The following is an 18484-nucleotide window of genomic DNA, read 5'->3' on the forward strand; positions in this document are numbered from 1 at the left end:
CACACCTCCCTTCCCAACCAAGCTCATCAAATGGATTCTGTGAAGTGTATGCAGTGTCTCTTTTTTGATGATGTGTCATTTTTCAATGCAGAGTCATTATTTATGAAAATTAGATGGAAAGGATTATACCAAAAGATCAGATAGTTTAAAAAGATGTAGATGTATTTAAAAATAGGATGCAATAGAGCACAAACAGTGACTGTAACAAATACTAAATTTGTGAGACATTACTAGAATGCTAAATCCCCTTTCCTTGCTCACACTAGATACCAAAATGTTCCACAATGAGAAACAGGTTAAAAAAATGGAAATAAATTAAGGAGAGCAATTTATAGGAAAAATTATCATGCAATCCAGGCCAGTTATGGAATTAAATTCACAAAAACTTATGTTTAAATAGTTAACATTGCCTTTACAAACATAATAGCATCTACAGTTAAATGATGAAGTAAATACGAAAGAGGAATTTTGCTTGAACTGAGAGAAAAAAAACAATAAAATGGTGGAAAAAAGAACACAAAAAGCCTCTTTTGGAACACTTATTTGGACCAGTGCCTCTATTTATTAAAAGACTCAGAGGAGGAAAATGGTGCTAACTGGTTGAAACATCTCAGAGTGATGTACATTTGTTACTACTCTTAGAAATAGGAGTAAAATCTTTTAATCAGTTTTCCTAATGTATGAAACTGCTCTTAACTTCACCGGGATTTAGGAGAACTCATTGCTAATTGCTGTAAGAAGATGACGTTCAGGCAGGGATTGACACGGGAAAGGCTGAATGTTCTGCAAACGATAGACAACAATGAACTTGAAATGAACATGTAAAAAATATATTGAATTTGACAGAGATGTAATAATATTCATATCATTATAATATTCTTGTACATTACGTGATCGATCCATACACTGTCAGCTGAAATTGCACCAAGTCTGAATATGCACACATATGTGAATTGCAAGCGATATCATGGTATCAATACACAGGTGCTCATGGATGCAAACTGTTTTGTAGTAGCCAGCATATTACTCTGAAGATAGGAGGGGCTGGATGGGTGAATGACAGCAAAATATCACACAGCTATGTTCAGCTCTGCATTCCGTGAACCCCTGGAACTTCACCCCAAGCCATACAAGGCTGGGTGTGACGATGCAGGTTCCACTCCATGCTCCCATCGTGCTTCTGGGAGCTCTGGAACCCGACACCGTTGGTAATGTCACCGATGAGCTAGGCAGTGAGGCACAACAATGAAGCAAGGGGATGGTGCAAAAAAGTGCAAAGTGCTTTCCTAGTCCCAACTCCTGCTGCCTTCGATGGCCTTATGTGGTGAGCCATCCTCCTTCAGGTCACTCCCACTCTGCACAAAATGCTCAGCGGGAGCGCCCACAATCCACTGCTCCACGGGTGCTGGCCAGACACCAAGGCTAACTGCTCAGCTGCACGCGAGCCTGCACTTGTTCGTTCACTCACTCTTGCACTGGCTTTACTCTCCCTGCTTCCTGCCGCCTTCTTCTCCTGCAACCTCCATTTCTTTCTTTTCTTCTCTCATTCCTCCCTCCTAGCTGCCTCGTGCTTCTATTTATCACAGGGACGTGGATCAGGTGTGGCAATCAGCAACTCCTGGCAACAATTACGGATGTGGATGACTCCTGACCTCTGCACTTAAGTGAGGACTGACCAAATCACATACTTCCCCGGGAAACGCTTCTGGCCACACTACCACACCCTCTCTATAAGCCGCAAAGACAGCGATTATTTATTTAAAGAGTGGCCTTTTTGACGCGAGCTGTTGACCCGCTACACCACACTGGGAAGGCTCAAGAAGTTAGGCAGAGACTCCAGGACCATTGGATAAACAGAGCTTCGCAGAAGATAGGGGGGGACACTGAATCAGAGAGACACACCATGCAATTCTGGGGAACAATCGTGAACAGCACCAGAGTGAACACAACTTCGGTAACAGTGCAGTAATAACTGTGGCTAGTTTCATTATAATGATTACTTTATAAGGCATTTTCTGCGGACTTAACAGGCTGTGGATCTTTCATTGTTAAATAAACATAACGATTATAAGGCTTTACTCTCATTTGTTGTGTGTGTCTCTGTCTTTTCATCTCAGTGTTTGTTAGTATTACTCATGATGTTGCAAAGTGGCAACAATTATGTCATGTAACAGTGTAATGTTGCATAGTGTAAGCTTAGTGTAATATAATGCCTTACTATATTTCCCTTCTTCTTCTGCTTTGATAATTATTATTATTATCTTTGTGGTAAAGCCTCAGCATTAGTATCAGCAAACTGCAAAATGTCATCATGCTATCTGTTAATATGTGCCGAGTGGTGCCGTATAATCATTAATTCTCAAACACAGTCTTCCATTCCTTGTTGGCACCGGGAGAGGGACACTTCTTTACTTCTTCTCATGTCCTACTCTAAAGTAGGACGAATTCTCTTTCTACTGAGATTTTACTGCTATTTCTAGAAGTAATTTGAATTTTTTGATAAATACAGACCCAGGTCTTCAATTCCTAATTTGTTTTAAATTGTTTCCTTTGTTAGAAGTTATTTTGCTATTTTGAATTTTACAATGACGCCAGTTCGAATTTGCTTTGAGTGATGTCGTTTTGAGTGTGCCACTGTACTGCTATGGCTGTTGCTGGACACATGACTTGGGGACAGGTGGGGGATTGTATCTGCTTCTTCTGCCTATAAAAGATGGCTATGACAGTACTGCCTTGCTTTGATTTCGCTTTGTTTTTTGACCATTTTTTTCTTTTACTCATCCTGTCCTGATCGATACCATTTTACCTGTCATTTTCAGAACACTTCTGTCTTTTTTTGTAACATTAGGCATCATATGCCAGTAGTCTACTGACTATACTGGAGAGCATAACCAAAAAAAAAAAGAATTTGTTTTCTTTTTGCTACAAAACCAAACTAAGCATTCTTTTTATTACTCTTTCTTGTAAACAAACCTTGGCATGCTATTCTAAAAAAAATAAAGTTTTCACAAATTTGTAATTATTTCTTTTTTCCAGAAGAGTATGGTGTCATCCTGTTTCACCAAACAAAACACCAGCAAACTGCTATTTATACTACAAGGCCTGATACGGTTATCAAAATAAAGCCATGGAAGTGAACACATTACAGTAAAACTCTACAGAAACTTACTGTTTAATCATTTTACAAACTATAATACTGTAATTTGCAATGCACTACGTGTCCAGAATCGGTGATTAAAAAAGAAGATATTTTTAAAAAGGGTAATGGTATTTTATGTTCAGATCAGTGTAGAAGGACGTTCTTTAAAAACAGCTTCAAACCGCTTTCATTGAGTTGTGGTATTAATAGGGTTAATAATTAATAACAATATGGTCCAATCAAGAAAACTCTTGGTGCTCTTTTTGAATGTGAAAAAGGCAGTCAAAAAGCAGTACGACCAGTCACATGATGTGATTGATAATATGGGGCAGACACAAAATTACTGATAACATCTTATTTAAAATTGACTTGTCATCATTAGCCCTAATTCTTTATCAGGAATCCATTAAGATCAGGCCAGAAAAAACACAAGGTACTCCCAGAATAGCAGATGCTTGGTGATATTTTGCCACACAAAAGCTCAAATATTGATCACACACCTCTTCTTCTTCCCTGCAGGAAAAGGACTTTTAAATATTTTTGGCAGGAAAAGGTTATCTGTCTGCTGATAATACCTGAAGGATCTGGAGGATATTGGTATTGTTTTGAGAGATGGAAAAATTACCGGAGGAGCCCTATGCGTCATAGGTGGAAGAAATTTTATATTTTACATTATTTGCAGTTTTGAAGAGAGCTTCAGTAAGGGTGTATTATTTTGTAGATCTATGTCATATAGACCAGGGGTCCCCAACCCCCGGTCCGCGGCCCACTACCGGGCCGCAGCCGTCTGACAGCCGGGCCGCGAGAGAACTGCCGGCAACGGAGACTCACTCTGACTTTTCAGAACGCTTGGTGGATGGGGCTTTGCAGCGGCGCAGAGAGAGGAGAGAGACCGAGGTGAGAGACTATTACAACAAAGTATTTTTATGGTCCCAACAGTTTCCCCATATGACACGAGTCCATAGAAATCTTGTTACTATGAAGTACATTCAGCAGATACTTTCATTACAACGAAGTGACCTTGAAATGCTTGAACGAATCATCCGCAGAGAAGTTAGATCTGTGGTAGCAGCTTAATTGTGCACATTTGCACAACGTTCCCCAAACAGAAACATTGTAAAAAAAATTCTTTCTTCGAACTTTCCTCGTACTGTTTTTTTATTTTTTTGCTGTTTTTGAGTTCTGTGGTTTTCAGTGATACCTTTTGCTTATTGCTTGTCAACATTTGAAAAACATCCATTGGAATTTAACTCATTGTCACCCTCCTACAGAAACAGCAGACACAAAAAAACGATAACAGTGTTAATGTTAGTGATGTGCAATCCGTTAGAATGACAAATGCAATGCATATGTCTTTGTTATATGCAAAAAAGGAAGAAAAATATCGGGTTGCAAATGTATGCAAACTGCTTAATAACTTAATAATAATAGAAATGTAATGCAAATTGTGTATAAAACTGCCCTACGAACCCACCCCAAATCCTCATGACACCGGCCCCTGGAAAAATTTGCTTCTAGTAATGTGGTCCTTGTTGTCAAAAAGGTTGGGGACCACTGATATAGACAGTCGACTCTATTGTCAGTGTAAAGAAAACAACAAACAGGATAAAGATTTGCAGATTCTACCCCGTATACTGTAAGGCACAGCAATAAAACAAGTCGTCATTCAAAACCGAGGAGTCCAAATAAAGACTAAACAAGAGGAACAAGACTTCTGCTTACAGTAATCCCTCGCTATATCGCTCTTCGACTTTCGCGGCTTCACTCTATCGCGGATTTTATATGTAAGCATATTTAAATATATATCGCAGATTTTTTGCTGGTTCACAGATTTCTGTGGACAATGAGTCTTTTAATTTCTGGTACATGCTTCCTCAGTTGGTTTGCCCAGTTGATTTCATACAAGGGACGCTATTGGCAGATGGCTGAGAAGCTACCCAACCAGAGCGTGTATTACCTATTAAATAAAACTCCTCAAATATATTGTGAGCACGGGGGCTGTTCGCACCCCTAGAGGATATGGCCGCTCCTCTAAAAACACTGAAAGATTACCTTCACATTGCTCTCTTCCTTGCTGGGCTTACATATGGCTGCTTTGTCAAGCAATATGCTTCCTGCACGGTGCTTCACATACATAAAAGATCAAACAGCACGTATTGATTTTTGATTGTTTGCTTTTCTCTCTCTCTTGCTCTGAGATTCTCTGCTCCTGACGGAGGCGGTGTGAGCAGGGGGGCTGTTCGCACCCCTAGACGATATGGACGCTCCTCTAAAAAAATGCTGAAAGGCTACCTTCACATTGCTCCCTTCCTAGCAGCTGCATTGTCTGGCGGTGCTTCGCATACTTAAAAGCCCAAACAGCCCTATTGATTTGTTTGCTTTTCTCTCTCTCTGACATTATCTGCTCCTGACGCGCACTCCTTTAAAGAGGAAGATATGTTTGCATTCTTTTAATTGTGAGACGGAACTGTCATCTCTGTCTTGTTATGGAGCACAGTTTAAACTTTTGAAAAAGAGACAAATGTTTGTTTGCAGTGTTTGAATAAAGTTCCTGTCTCTCTACAACCTCCTGTGTTTCTGTGCAAATCTGTGACCCAAGCATGACAATAGAAAAATAACCATATAAACATATGGTTTCTACTTCGCGGATTTTCACCTTTCGCAGGGGGGTCTGGAACGCAACCCCTGCGATAGAGGAGGGATTACTGTATATAGAAAGAAGACCGGAAGGGGTGGAATCACGGAAGGAAGTGAGTTCTTGTAGGTAGGCATGATGAAGGACCGGACGTAGGCAGAGTCTTAGGCGGTCTTTCCTTCTGTTGGTCTAGGGAAGAGGAAAGAAAGGTATTAGCACCACTTAACAACCCCCGTCTCTGTGTTTCACTCCCAATTAAGCCCTTAGACTGCGTCCCAAGCGCGCGCACGCGTGTATGTGTGTGTGACATCAGCTGTTTCAACACAAAGTAGTTCTATCAGCAGCAAATGCAAGACCTTAGAGCAAGTAACACCAAATCAGTGGATGGCATAAAATTTGACTCTGTGTTCAAACAGCTGTGCTATTTCATGTGTGCCAGCTTGGTCTTCCACCATGTCTAGTGCATGACCTTTTTGAGGGCATTGTTTCTTATGAATTAGCACTAGGCCTCAACTACTTGGTAAATCAGGAGATACATTTCATGTACACAGAGCTGAACAGAAGCATAATTCATGTTCTTTACCTTTTTAAAATAATGTCAGTGACAAGCTTCATGAGTTTAGCCCAGGCAGTGTGAAGTTAAAAGGTCGTGCAGTTCAGAATTGGTGTCTGTTGAGCATTTTGCCACTCTTGGTTGAGGAACTGGGTAAAGAATACTTCAGACAGTAATATTTTAAAGCTGATTTTGCTCTTTAGGGAAAGAGTTGGTTATGTGAGTTTATCAAAAGTTATTGCTGATCAGGTAGCCTATTTGATTATTCTCAATGAAAAATACAACCAGTCCATCTACTGTACTTAAACCAAAGCAACATTATCTCTGTCAACATCCTGAGATTACACTTAAATTTGGACCTCTCATTTGTCTTTGGACCTTGATATTTCAAAGTAAGCACAGGAAATTGCACAGCTTTAAGAATTTGTGTGCTACTCCAGCAGAGAGACACCAGCTCTTTCAAACACACTTAGATGATTGCAATCTTCTGCCACCAGTCACTCAGATTGAAAAAAGGAAGCAAATTTTATTTTCATGACTATCATGAAAACTGCAGCATTTAATTTCCCACAGGATGCCGCTGTAGCTACAAATGACGTCATAGTCAGAGATACAAAGTACAAAAAGGGAACATGTGTTGTTCCAGGAAGAGATGAAGAAGGCCTACACATGAGTGGGACTAAGGCAATTTTGATTTATCTCAATGCTTTTGTGTACTTTATTGTTGAGAAACAGCAGGCTGTGGAGATTATTAATTTGGGCACCCAGTGTCGCAGGCAGCAAATTCATTGTATGCTGAAATAATTGTAAAGTCTAAATGTACCAGGCTTTCTAGAAAAGACACTGAACAAATGAGCATGTGTAATTTAATTTAGGTTTAGCATTTTTATGATCTGAGGGCATTGACTGTAGTATGCTACTCATTCTTTTTTTCTAAATGAAACCCACACACGTCACTCCTATAGAGTCTATCAACATGCTCTTTGATGCCATTACTGGTGATTCTTCATTCTCCATCTCCTCCACCCCAAGCACTGCTAGTATGACCAGCACTAACAATTCAAGTGCAATTATGGACTTAAGTGACTGGACAGAAAGCTTCAAATTTCCTTTGGATAGGATATCATCTGGAATTAAATACCACAGGGGAATGGTAATAATAGTTGGTGATGAAAGGTGGCTGACTGAGCTGAATCTATCAAAATCTCAGGGCCTCACAATCTCCAGCATGATAATAAAACTACATCCCAGGAGCCTTACTGATGTCATGAGAGACAGCACTGAATTAGGAAGTGACTATAGATCCCTTTTAATGCAGAGAAAATCACGAAAAGAGCATGTCAGTCACAGAAGTGCTCTTTCAAGACATAGGAAGCAGGAGAGGATTTCAAATGTATCAGGGGTAGATACTGCCTCAGGTCCAGCAGACCAATATACTGTACCTGTGTAAGATGAGAGCCTGAGGAGAGTATTAAAGAAAAGCTGTGGAAATGCTAGGCCATTACAACACTGAGAGGATGACTAAAGGGAGAGAGGACATGTGAGTCAATTAATGAAAACAACATACTATCTACAACGGAAATCCAACAACACCTGCCTACCCCATACTCTGTTGCTGAGTTGAAGAATGACTAGCCATCTTTTTCACTCTCAAAAAACAACACAGCCACTTAAAATTACTTACTTATATATACTGATATATATACATATGTATATATATATATATATATATATATATATATATATATATATATATATATATATATATATATGTATATATATATTTATATATATATATATATATATATATTGTGACAGATAGGGGGCGCTATTGCTCCATTGAACCTCATACTATACGCCAGGCACCAGGTAAAAGTCCAATAGTTGACTTTATTATTAATAAACAGTGCACAAGGCACCCTCCTCTCCACAATACTCATAAATAAACAATAACACAATCAATAATCAATCCTCCACTCTCCCAGACGCATTGCTACCCTTCCACCCAGCTCAGCTCAACTCTGGGATCTCCCACAGTCCTTTATATAGTCAATGACCCGGAAGTGTTTCCAATCTCTCAGTCCATGTGACTTCCTATCACTTCCAGGTCAAATCAAAAGTCCTCTTCTTCATCCCGGAAGTACGTCATTCCTCCTGTCACTGTGACTAAGACGTACTTCCGGGTTATAGGACACGTAAGAGTCTCTGGGCCTCCCTGCAGTGTCCTCTAGCGGCCCCCATGGTATCCAGCAGGGCTGTGGATAAAAACTCCATTGTCCAGGATTCCCTGCTGGTCTTCGGGGCACCTCCATGCTGCAGGGAGGGCTCCATCTGGCAGCCTGGGGGTATTGGCCGGGATGAAAGGCCGGTTATATCCCACTATATATATATATATATATATATATATGTATATATATATATATATATATATATATATATATATATAGAGAGAGAGAGAGAGAGAGAGAGAGAGAGAGAGAGTTCAAAAGCTGAAATTTGCCAGGTTTCTACATGTAGGCCAGACATTTCAATATTTTAATATTCATGGGTAACCACCCACCCCAACTGCTGCCAAAACAGAAGAACAAAGTAACTCAAAAACTCAAAATTGGTTTGGGTGAGAGAAGTAGAGGCAGAAGAGGTGTCCTCAGATGTAAGACAAGAGGGACAGATGGCTTAAGCTTAAACTTAATGGGTCCCCTATGAGCTACTCTACTGTTATATAAATTTGCGACTACGGACCTCCACTCTGCCCTCATTTATATTTACATTCTCGTCTGCTTACTTTAAATGGGAATGCCCCAGCCCTCACCTCCAGAATTCTTCACATATACATTCACATCTGGGAACTTTGTTCACAAAGCCTGCAAAACAAAGTACTGGCAGTTGCTTTCTTCCACTTTGTGCACTACAGAAAACAACCCTAAAAGTAAAACATTTAATTTATTACATGTGCTGCCTAAATGTGCAGCCTGTAAAAGTCACCGCTGTTTGTTGTAAGTTAAAGATAACCATGAGTCAGTGTCAGAAAGAAAAAGCTTTAACATACAACTGATGAAAAACATGAAAAGAAATGCTTGAGTAAATGAATTAGAAAAGAGAAAATCATAAACATAATAATGAAAATATAAATGCATATAATTAAATTTCACATGATTCCTACTGATTTCAATACAGAAGAATACACTTTCTTATAAAATGGTGTTTTACAATGACCATCAACTAAAGCCAAGTCACTAGGAAAAGCAGAAATGTAACATAGACATGTTTTACTCAGGTACAATTGTGTACTGTATAGCATGTTTAACAGTAAACAGCTCCAGAGATCTAATAATATTATTATTAAATGTTATTTGACTGACACCTTTATCCAAAGCAACTTACAACATTTGAGACAGAATTGGTTCCATTTCTTTTGTGTTTCCAATTGGATCACATGTAGGTGAAATGACTTGGTCATGGTCACACAGGAATTTAAACTCACAACCTCAAAGTTTGAAGTCCTGGGTCAAAAGACTTAAGGAATACACCACACTGCCTGCCAATAATAATGATAAAAAACTGCAAATATTGTATACAGAAAAGTACTTAGTTACATAATACTTCTGATACATGCAATGGAGGTGTTGCTTTGTTTACATTACACTACTGTTTCAAAAATATTACAACACTATCTATCTATCTATCTATCTATCTATCTATCTATCTATCTATCTATCTATCTATCTATCTATCTATCTATCTATCTATCTATCTATCTATCTATCTATCTATTATATAGTGCCTTTCACATCTATCTATCTATCTATCTATCTATCTATCTATCTATCTATCTATCTATCTATCTATCTATCTATCTTCTTTTTCCAATAGGAGAATTAAGATATTTTATAGTTATGGAGGATACACAAAAATTAATTTGTGCATTTATTTCTTGTAAAATCTTGTGTTATTAAGAGGCTGCCCAACTTCATTTTAATAATAACTTTCAGTAAAATACAAATGCTGATGTAAAAATCATTAGTAAGAAGTATGAGCACATAACTCCCATGTCATGTCTTCTCATTGGCTTCCAGTTAAGTCTTGAGTGGTTTTCAAAATCTTTCATCTTTCATACAGTGCACAGCTTTAAATGGCTTAGGCTCTACTTACTTATCTCAACTGATCGATGGCATACATTCTAGCATGTGGATTAGAATTTCAAGATGCCAGTCTCCTAAAGATTTTAAGGATTAATAGAATAACACCAGACAGTTAAGCTTTTAGCTACAGCACCCCAAAGCTGTGGCGTGGTTGGCCTGATTATATAAGTGATGCCCCATCACCCTCAGCACTCTGTAGGAATGAAGAGCGGAAGGGGTGGTCCGAGAAGCCCCTGTCCCTGATCCTCCTGGGAGTGGTCTCTTTAGGCTGAAAAAAACAGAGAACATCCTTTGAGGTATCTACTGTATCTGTGACCGGTCTCCACTGTAATGCTGCACCTTGGACTTGAATCCAGTTCACCTCCAATTCTTCTGCGTTGTGATTTGTAACATTCCATACAAATCTCCATGAAGGAGTAATGCAACAACAATGGATTCCTTTATGTCTTGATTTTTTTCATTAACAGGCTGAACTGAAATGTTAAAACAGAGAACATAAAAAATGACTGTTCAAGCTCTGCAATTCCTCCTCCTCTCACAGTAACACAATGTACACTGGGTAAATTACAACAACAAATAAATTTGTACATTTCAGTCCATGTGACACTGGAGCGGAGAATAAAATATTTTAAATACTGTCAAAAATAATAATAATATTTAATTTCTGCACAAGTCAGCATCATGAATAAGTAAATCAAACAACTGCAGTAATGTTTCATACAGGAAGACCTATGTGCCTTTAAAGGTGCTGGACTGGGAAGAAGAAGGAAGCCAATTCAATACTGTAACCCCAGCTCAGTCACTCAGCCTGCTCGTGGTCCAGTTATAGAAATCTGTACTGTCAAGAATTATGGCTATAAAATGATGTTCAATTTGAAAAGCTGCTTTTTAAGCTAAACTTGCTTATTAAATTCACTAACAGTGCCAGAATAAGCAAACAGAGTTTAGTAATAAGTTTCAATACAGAAAAGGCTAAATTGTGAGTCAATTCACGGTACATCTGCTGAACCACAAGTGCATTTGTTCTGTCTTACCTTACCCCGTTGTGTTGCAAAGAAAATGTCTGATTCTGTTCTGCCGGTTGAAAGAAAACTGTGACACTGCTGTTTAAAACAGTGAGACATCACTGTCACAACCCTCCTCTCTTATTACAAGAGGTGGCAAAAATCAGCCTACACAGAGCTGATTATTGCGCTAATCATTGCTTAAGAGTGAAAGAAGGAGCAAAATGAATCTGGGTACTTTGACATTGCAAGTGGCAAATGTGGAGTGAGGGAAGCAAGCCTCGGAAATCCCTTTTTAACTCAGGCCTCTGCTTCACTCTCCTCTTATACTGTTTGCTGCAAATCATACCTCTAAATACAGTATGTGCACAGCTATCTAATGGATATTTGTACTCTTTAAAAATTACCATTAAATGTTAAAGTCACTGAAAATGTTTAAATATAAAAGCAGACCATATGTACCAATGTTGAATTAATTGATCAATATCTATAAGTAAGCAGAAATGAATTAAAGCAGTGTTGTATCCATGACACACAGTGTCGTCTAATGACACTTTAGCTAATTCAATCAAAATACCATTTAAGGCAATATTTCAATTATCTCAGATTTTTTCAAATGTATTCATAGTTATTTTTTTCTGGACTGCTGAACTATCCTGAGTTGTTTTATCCCTTAGTGGACGGTTCAGCTTCCAAAGAATCGAGAACAAAGTGTGCAAGACAAATGAAGGATTCTGTAAAAGTCTTAAAGGTATTTTAATTACATTTATCATTCAATCAATTTAAATATAGTTTCTTTTCCATAACTCCATTTCTGTATACAGCCAGAGAAATATTACACCACCAGAGTACATTCATTAGTATCATTTAAAAATAAAAACATAATTAACACAATTTATATTGAAATATATGTTTTAGGAATATTAGTCTTAGATTACATCTAATTTTTTTTTTTTTTTGCTGTGATGTAAATTAGAATTTACAGGTGCAGTCGTAAATCTGATGTCTCCATTGTAATATTTAACATCTCAATCAATTTATTATAATGTGACCTTTTAATTAGCATATCATGGGATATCACTGCTGGAATATTGTTGAACTGCCTGAATATGTCAAATTAAATCTGAAGAATTATTCATATCTGTTCATTTTCCTCTTTGTGATCTTCATTTCTTGCTAATATATCAGAACAATCATCATATACTGGTAGAATCTTTATGAACAGTTGCAAAAAAAAAGCACTCATCCCACATGAATGGACCAAATAACTAAAAATATTGTTAAACTACAACACTCTGAGAGCTTTCAGGGAGGTCTGTGACAAGCCAAGTCATTAACAGAGCAAGAAAATAAGACATATTTAGGATTTCTGTATGGCAGAATTGTCATTTAAATGTAGGATGTAAATAGATAGGAAAAGAATACAACACAATCCAATGTTACAAGTGGCACAAACTAAAATCCATCATAGAACTGGCAGTAGTTTGCTTTTTCTATTTAATTTGAATTTCCGTTAAAGTCTGTTCATGGGTGTGGTTTTATATACACATAAATACAATGCTCATATACATATAATTCCCTCTAATCGCTTAATTTCTCTTGATTAGTTTGCTATCCTAGCAGCAACAGATGCAATCACCAATTAATGGGCAGCCTGTCTCTAATAGGCCTCTGAGCATGCATATTCACTCAGAGTGTGGCAAGTTACAGATGGAAATGAGCTTGACAGCAGGTGCTATGAACACAGAAAGAGAATATTTAAACTCCACAAACAATATGGAGAATGTGACCATGGGGCTATGAGGCAACATCACTAACCACATTACGTTCATTATCAAGTATTCCCATTTTTATCAGTATGAAAGTAATATGAAGTCTAACAATAGCTACTACTAACTATTAATTGAAGTATTGAAATTTCTTGTAGTAAGAAGGCAGTATAGTGTCTTGGTTTGTGACCTTTTGCACAAAGAGAGTTGGAAAAATCAAATTAAAGTGTTGAAGCTTCTCCAAAACTGGGATTACCTGCTCCTCGCCTGAATATTTAAAACATATTCACTGAAGAGAGGCAGGCAGAACTACAAAATTCATTTTTTGCATCCTGAAAATAGATTACCAAAACTCCAGTACAGATTACAATACACCATATACAGTATATGACCTGCATGCTCTTGTTACAGCATACCAGTTTACTCAATTGTTAAAGGTTACTTCAAAATGTTATACTTGCAATAATAAATTGCAGTATAGAATATTAAGTTTCTTACTGTGAGAAAAACTCAGCCAGCTTCTGGTAGACACAGGAAAGCATTCTTCTGCTTCTCTTCAATTTGGTTTTGAGCTCAGATTTTCTTATAGAGGAAATTGCTGTGCCCTCAGTTGTCATTGTCAGCACAGACATAGCCTAGGCTTCTGTTATGTCCCCTCCCTTACTACCTACAGTATATACAGTGGACTGCAAAACAAAATTTGAAACATTAGAACATTAGAACAATCTAGACAAGTATAGGCCATTCAGCCCAATAAAACTCGCCAGTCCTATCCACTTAATTCTTCTAAAAAAACATTAGGTCAAGTTTTGAAAGTCTTACTGTCTACCGTAGTACTTGGTAGCTTATTCCAAGTGTCTGTGGTTCTCTGTGTAAAAAAAAAAATCCTAATACCCTAGGTTCTTGTCTATAAGCCGGACTCATGTATAAGACGGAGACCAAAAATCATACGAATTTTTTAAATAAAATCGTATCATAGATAAGCCGGACTCATGGATAAGCCGAACGTACTATAACCTATAACTAATAGAAGGGAGGGAGGTCAGTGGTCTCACTCGCACCTATTTAATTTCTTTAAGGGGGGAGAGAGTGTGAGATATTGGCGTCTCTCTCACTCCCTGCATGGCGCGGTTGGAGCGGCCGGAGCGCGTTCTTTCTGCTCTGGGCGTCGCCGAGTCAACACGCGCGCGTAGCGGTCATTTAAATTGTGATTTTATATGTAAGCATATTTAAATATATATCGCGGATTTTTTGCTGGTTCGCGGATTTCTGAGGACAATGGGTCTTTTAATTTCTGGTACATGCTTCCTCATTTGGTTTGCCCAGTTGATTTCATACAAGGGACGCTATTGGCAGATGGCTGAGAAGCTACCAACTTACTTTTCTCTGTCTCTCTTGCGCTGACTATCTGTGATCCTGACGTATGGGGATTGAGCAGGGGGGCTGTTTGCACACCTAGACGATACGGACGCTCGTCTAAAAATGCTGAAAGATTATCTTCACGTTGCTATCTTTTGTAAAGCTGATTCCTGAAAAGACATGCTGCACAGTGCTTCGCATACTTAAAAGCTCGAAGGGCATGTATTGATTTTTGACTGAAAAACAAACTCTGTCTCTCTCTCTCTTCCTGCTCCTGACGGAGGGGGTGTGAGCTGCCGCCTTCAACAGCTTTGTGCCGCGGTGCTTCGCATACTTAAAAGCCAAACAGACATATTGATTTGTTTGCTTCACTCCTTTGAAGAGGAAGATATGTTTGCATTCTTTTAATTGTGAGACGGAACTGTCATCTCTGTCTTGTCATGGAGCACAGTTTAAACTTTTGAAAAAGAGACAAATGTTTGTTTGCAGTGTTTGAATAACGTTCCTGTCTCTCTACAACCTCCTGTGTTTCTGCGCAAATCTGTGACCCAAGCATGACAATATAAAAATAACCATATAAACATATGGTTTCTACTTCGCGGATTTTCTTATTTCGCGGGTGGCTCTGGAACGCAACCCCCGCGATGGATGTATAAGCCGGACTTATGTATAAACTGATGTTCTATTTTTTCATTTTCACAACTTTTTTCCTTAGATAAGCCGCGGCTTATAGACAAGAACTTAGGGTATTTGTGCAAAATTTACCCTTAACAAGTTTCCAACTGTGTCCCCGTGTTCTTGGTGAACTCATTTTAAAATAACAAGTCTCGATCCACTGGACTAATTCCCTTCATAATTTTAAACACTTCAATCATGTCACCTCTTAATCTTCTTTTGCTTAAATTGTAAAGGCTCAGCTCTTTTAATCTTTCCTCATAATTCAACCCCTGTAGCCCTGGAACCAACCTCATCACTCTTCTCTGGACCTTTTCTTGTGCTGCTATGTCTTTTTTGTAGCCTGGAGACCAAAACTGCACACAGTACTCCAGATGAGGCCTCACCAGTGTGTTATAAACCTTGAGCATAACCTCCTTGGACTTGCACTCCACACACCGAGTGAAATAACCTAACATTCTGTTAGCCTTCTTAATACTATATTACTAAAGCCTATGAAAAAACTTGTAATCACAGCCCACCTTAAATCCATTCGCACCTCTCCATCATCGTCTTTTGTCTTGTAAATGTGTCGATCAAGACAAGCAGCAAACAGCCTGGTATCCCAATCCCCCCACTAACGTGGAAAGGGCAGAAAGTCTGTTTACCTGCATGTGAGTTGCCTGGAGTTGTGTACTGAAGTGCTGCAGGTGGAAACTCCTGTCGCACCTACGCAACTGTGTTTGATCTTATTCAGGAAAAGATCCCAGTCGACACCACGGGAGAAAGACTTTCTGAGACTAAAGTCATAAAGCTTATGAAACCGTTTCTGGACAAAGGCAGAAGCGTAACAACAGTTGTGTGGAGCTTCCACCTGCTCAAATCTGCCTAAGCCTGTAAGCTCTCCAAATCCTTCTGTAATTAACAGATTCCAAATTATCTGCCAATTCATGTATCTTGGTATCATCTGTAAACTTAACCAGCTTGTTACTTACAGTATATTACTGTCTGAATTATTTATATGTAATAAAAACAGCAGCAGCCCTAGCACTGACCCCTGTACAACATGACTCTTAACCTCAGCCAATTCTGATAAGGTTCCTCGCACCATCACCCTCTGCTTCCTGTTTCTGGGGCAATTCTGCCCCCATCTACACATCACCCTGAACTCCCACTTCTTTTAGTTTGAAGCAATGCGGATGGTATCAGTGCTATGGAACAGATCACACGTTACACATATAGGGTGCACATACTAATTTGGCTGTAACTCAAAAACTATGTCAAAGAATAAGAGCACAAATAAAGACTCTTCTCACTTTGAAGAGCATTACTGACACAGGCTTGGGTAACTCAAAGTTTTGTATGTTCTAAAATTGCATTCATTAAAAATAGACCCCTTCAGCAATTTTCATTCTTATAAAAGTTCTTTTGAAAATTATTTGCAGTTTTGAGGGGCTTTTTTGGAAAGTCATGGGTTCCATGGGATTTAGAGAAAGCTTTTTGAATATTCTGAAAACTTCATAGTCCTCTCCTTTGGCTATGGTTCTTACTTAAATATTTCTCACTCATTTCCCATATACAAGGGGGCTGAAAATGATGTCCCCTCCTACCTCAAATGTTCAATCTTGCTCTTGAATCTATGGCAATGACTGTTCTTTCTCATCCCTCGGTCATTCCAGTATCTGCACAATGCACCCGTCACAAAATCTCTTTTGTTAGGAAATGCACCCTTAGATCTTCTACATGTTCTGGGTCTGTGTAACTCCTTTGGAAAGATATCTTGATATAGTATAAACTAGTTAAAGCCCTTTCTTTTGCCTGTAAAGTTTTCATGTAGTCATTGCACTTTTTCGGGTCAGTTCTCCTGTCTACCTTTATAAAACACTTGGGCCTCAAGGTATCTCCATTACTAAAGATACTGTTTCATCCAGTTATTGTGAAATCTTACAGAAGGTTAAGAACTCTGTTTTCACCTGCAGGTCTCTCCACCCTCTTTCCTTTAGAATCTAGATTGGTAATTATAGAAGTGAACACTGTCCCCGTTTAAACTTCATTAGTGCTATGTTGTCTCTGCCTACTCCTTTCAATTACTGGAAAAATGCTAGATCTTTCATTTCTTGAAGCCCTCAATTCTGACATGCAGCAAACAGGAGTTGGGTCTCGTTGCTCGATATGAAGCTCTCTCACTGAACTTTTTATTCTCCATCTGATATGAAATTGGTTTTCATCTACTAACAAGTCAAATTTGGCATCTCCTAAATTACTCTCAACCTTCACATATTATAGTTTTAAACTTAAAACTCATTCTTTAAAGCTGGGCCCAATAATTTCATATGCTCAATAAATTTAGTGTAGAATCGAGAAATTTCTTTTCTCCTTTTTTTGTATTTACATCTGAGGTCAATCTTCAATCTACTAATGTTCCTATATATTCATCACTTCCCTCTCATCTTCTTCAATTTGTTTTCTCTTCCCTAAACACTGTTTCAAGATTCAATGCTGTCTTATATGATTTATTATTGAAAGGCCTCCTATTAACCCCTGCTTCAAATACAATCTGACCATGTGATATTCATTCTTTATCTTTTATCTTCTGTGTGTGTGATCAAAAATATTCACCTACCTTCAAGAAATTCAAATGACCAAATACAGTTTACGTTTGTGCACCAATTATATATCTCCCCTCAAATACACTAATCACGGCATTGTCTACTGATCCTTTTGGTCCATTTTGTTATGGGCAAATACCAGGTACATTTAGTCATACTTTCTGGGATTGCCCGGCGGTTTTTAATTTCTGGGCAGCCCTTTCAAATTGTATGACTTCTGTGTTATCCCCTTAATCTTTATTAGTGTCCTCGAGTATGTGATTCACCATTAAATTCAAAGAATTCTGCTGGATCTTCTTTATCTATGCCTGTGAGGATTTTGAAGACATGGATGAGGTCCGCACAAAGTCTCCCCTGTTCAAAACTTAACAGGTTTAATTCTCTGAGTGGTAGGACATGTCCTTAAGTCCCGGGATCTGTCTGGTCTTCTTGATGCGTGGGTATCATAACTGAAAACATTACTCCAGATGTGTTCTCACTAGTAGATCATATACTCTGAAGACCTATTGTCACATAGTCACAGATGATAAAAGTAATAAAAATAATACATCAATTAAAAAAGAAGTGAAAATAATGACAGAATAACAGAAGTGAGATTTTCATTTAAGGGGTGAAGACCT

The sequence above is a fragment of the Erpetoichthys calabaricus genome, chromosome 16 (genome assembly GCF_900747795.2).
Source record: "Erpetoichthys calabaricus chromosome 16, fErpCal1.3, whole genome shotgun sequence".
Classification (NCBI taxonomy): domain Eukaryota; kingdom Metazoa; phylum Chordata; class Cladistia; order Polypteriformes; family Polypteridae; genus Erpetoichthys; species Erpetoichthys calabaricus.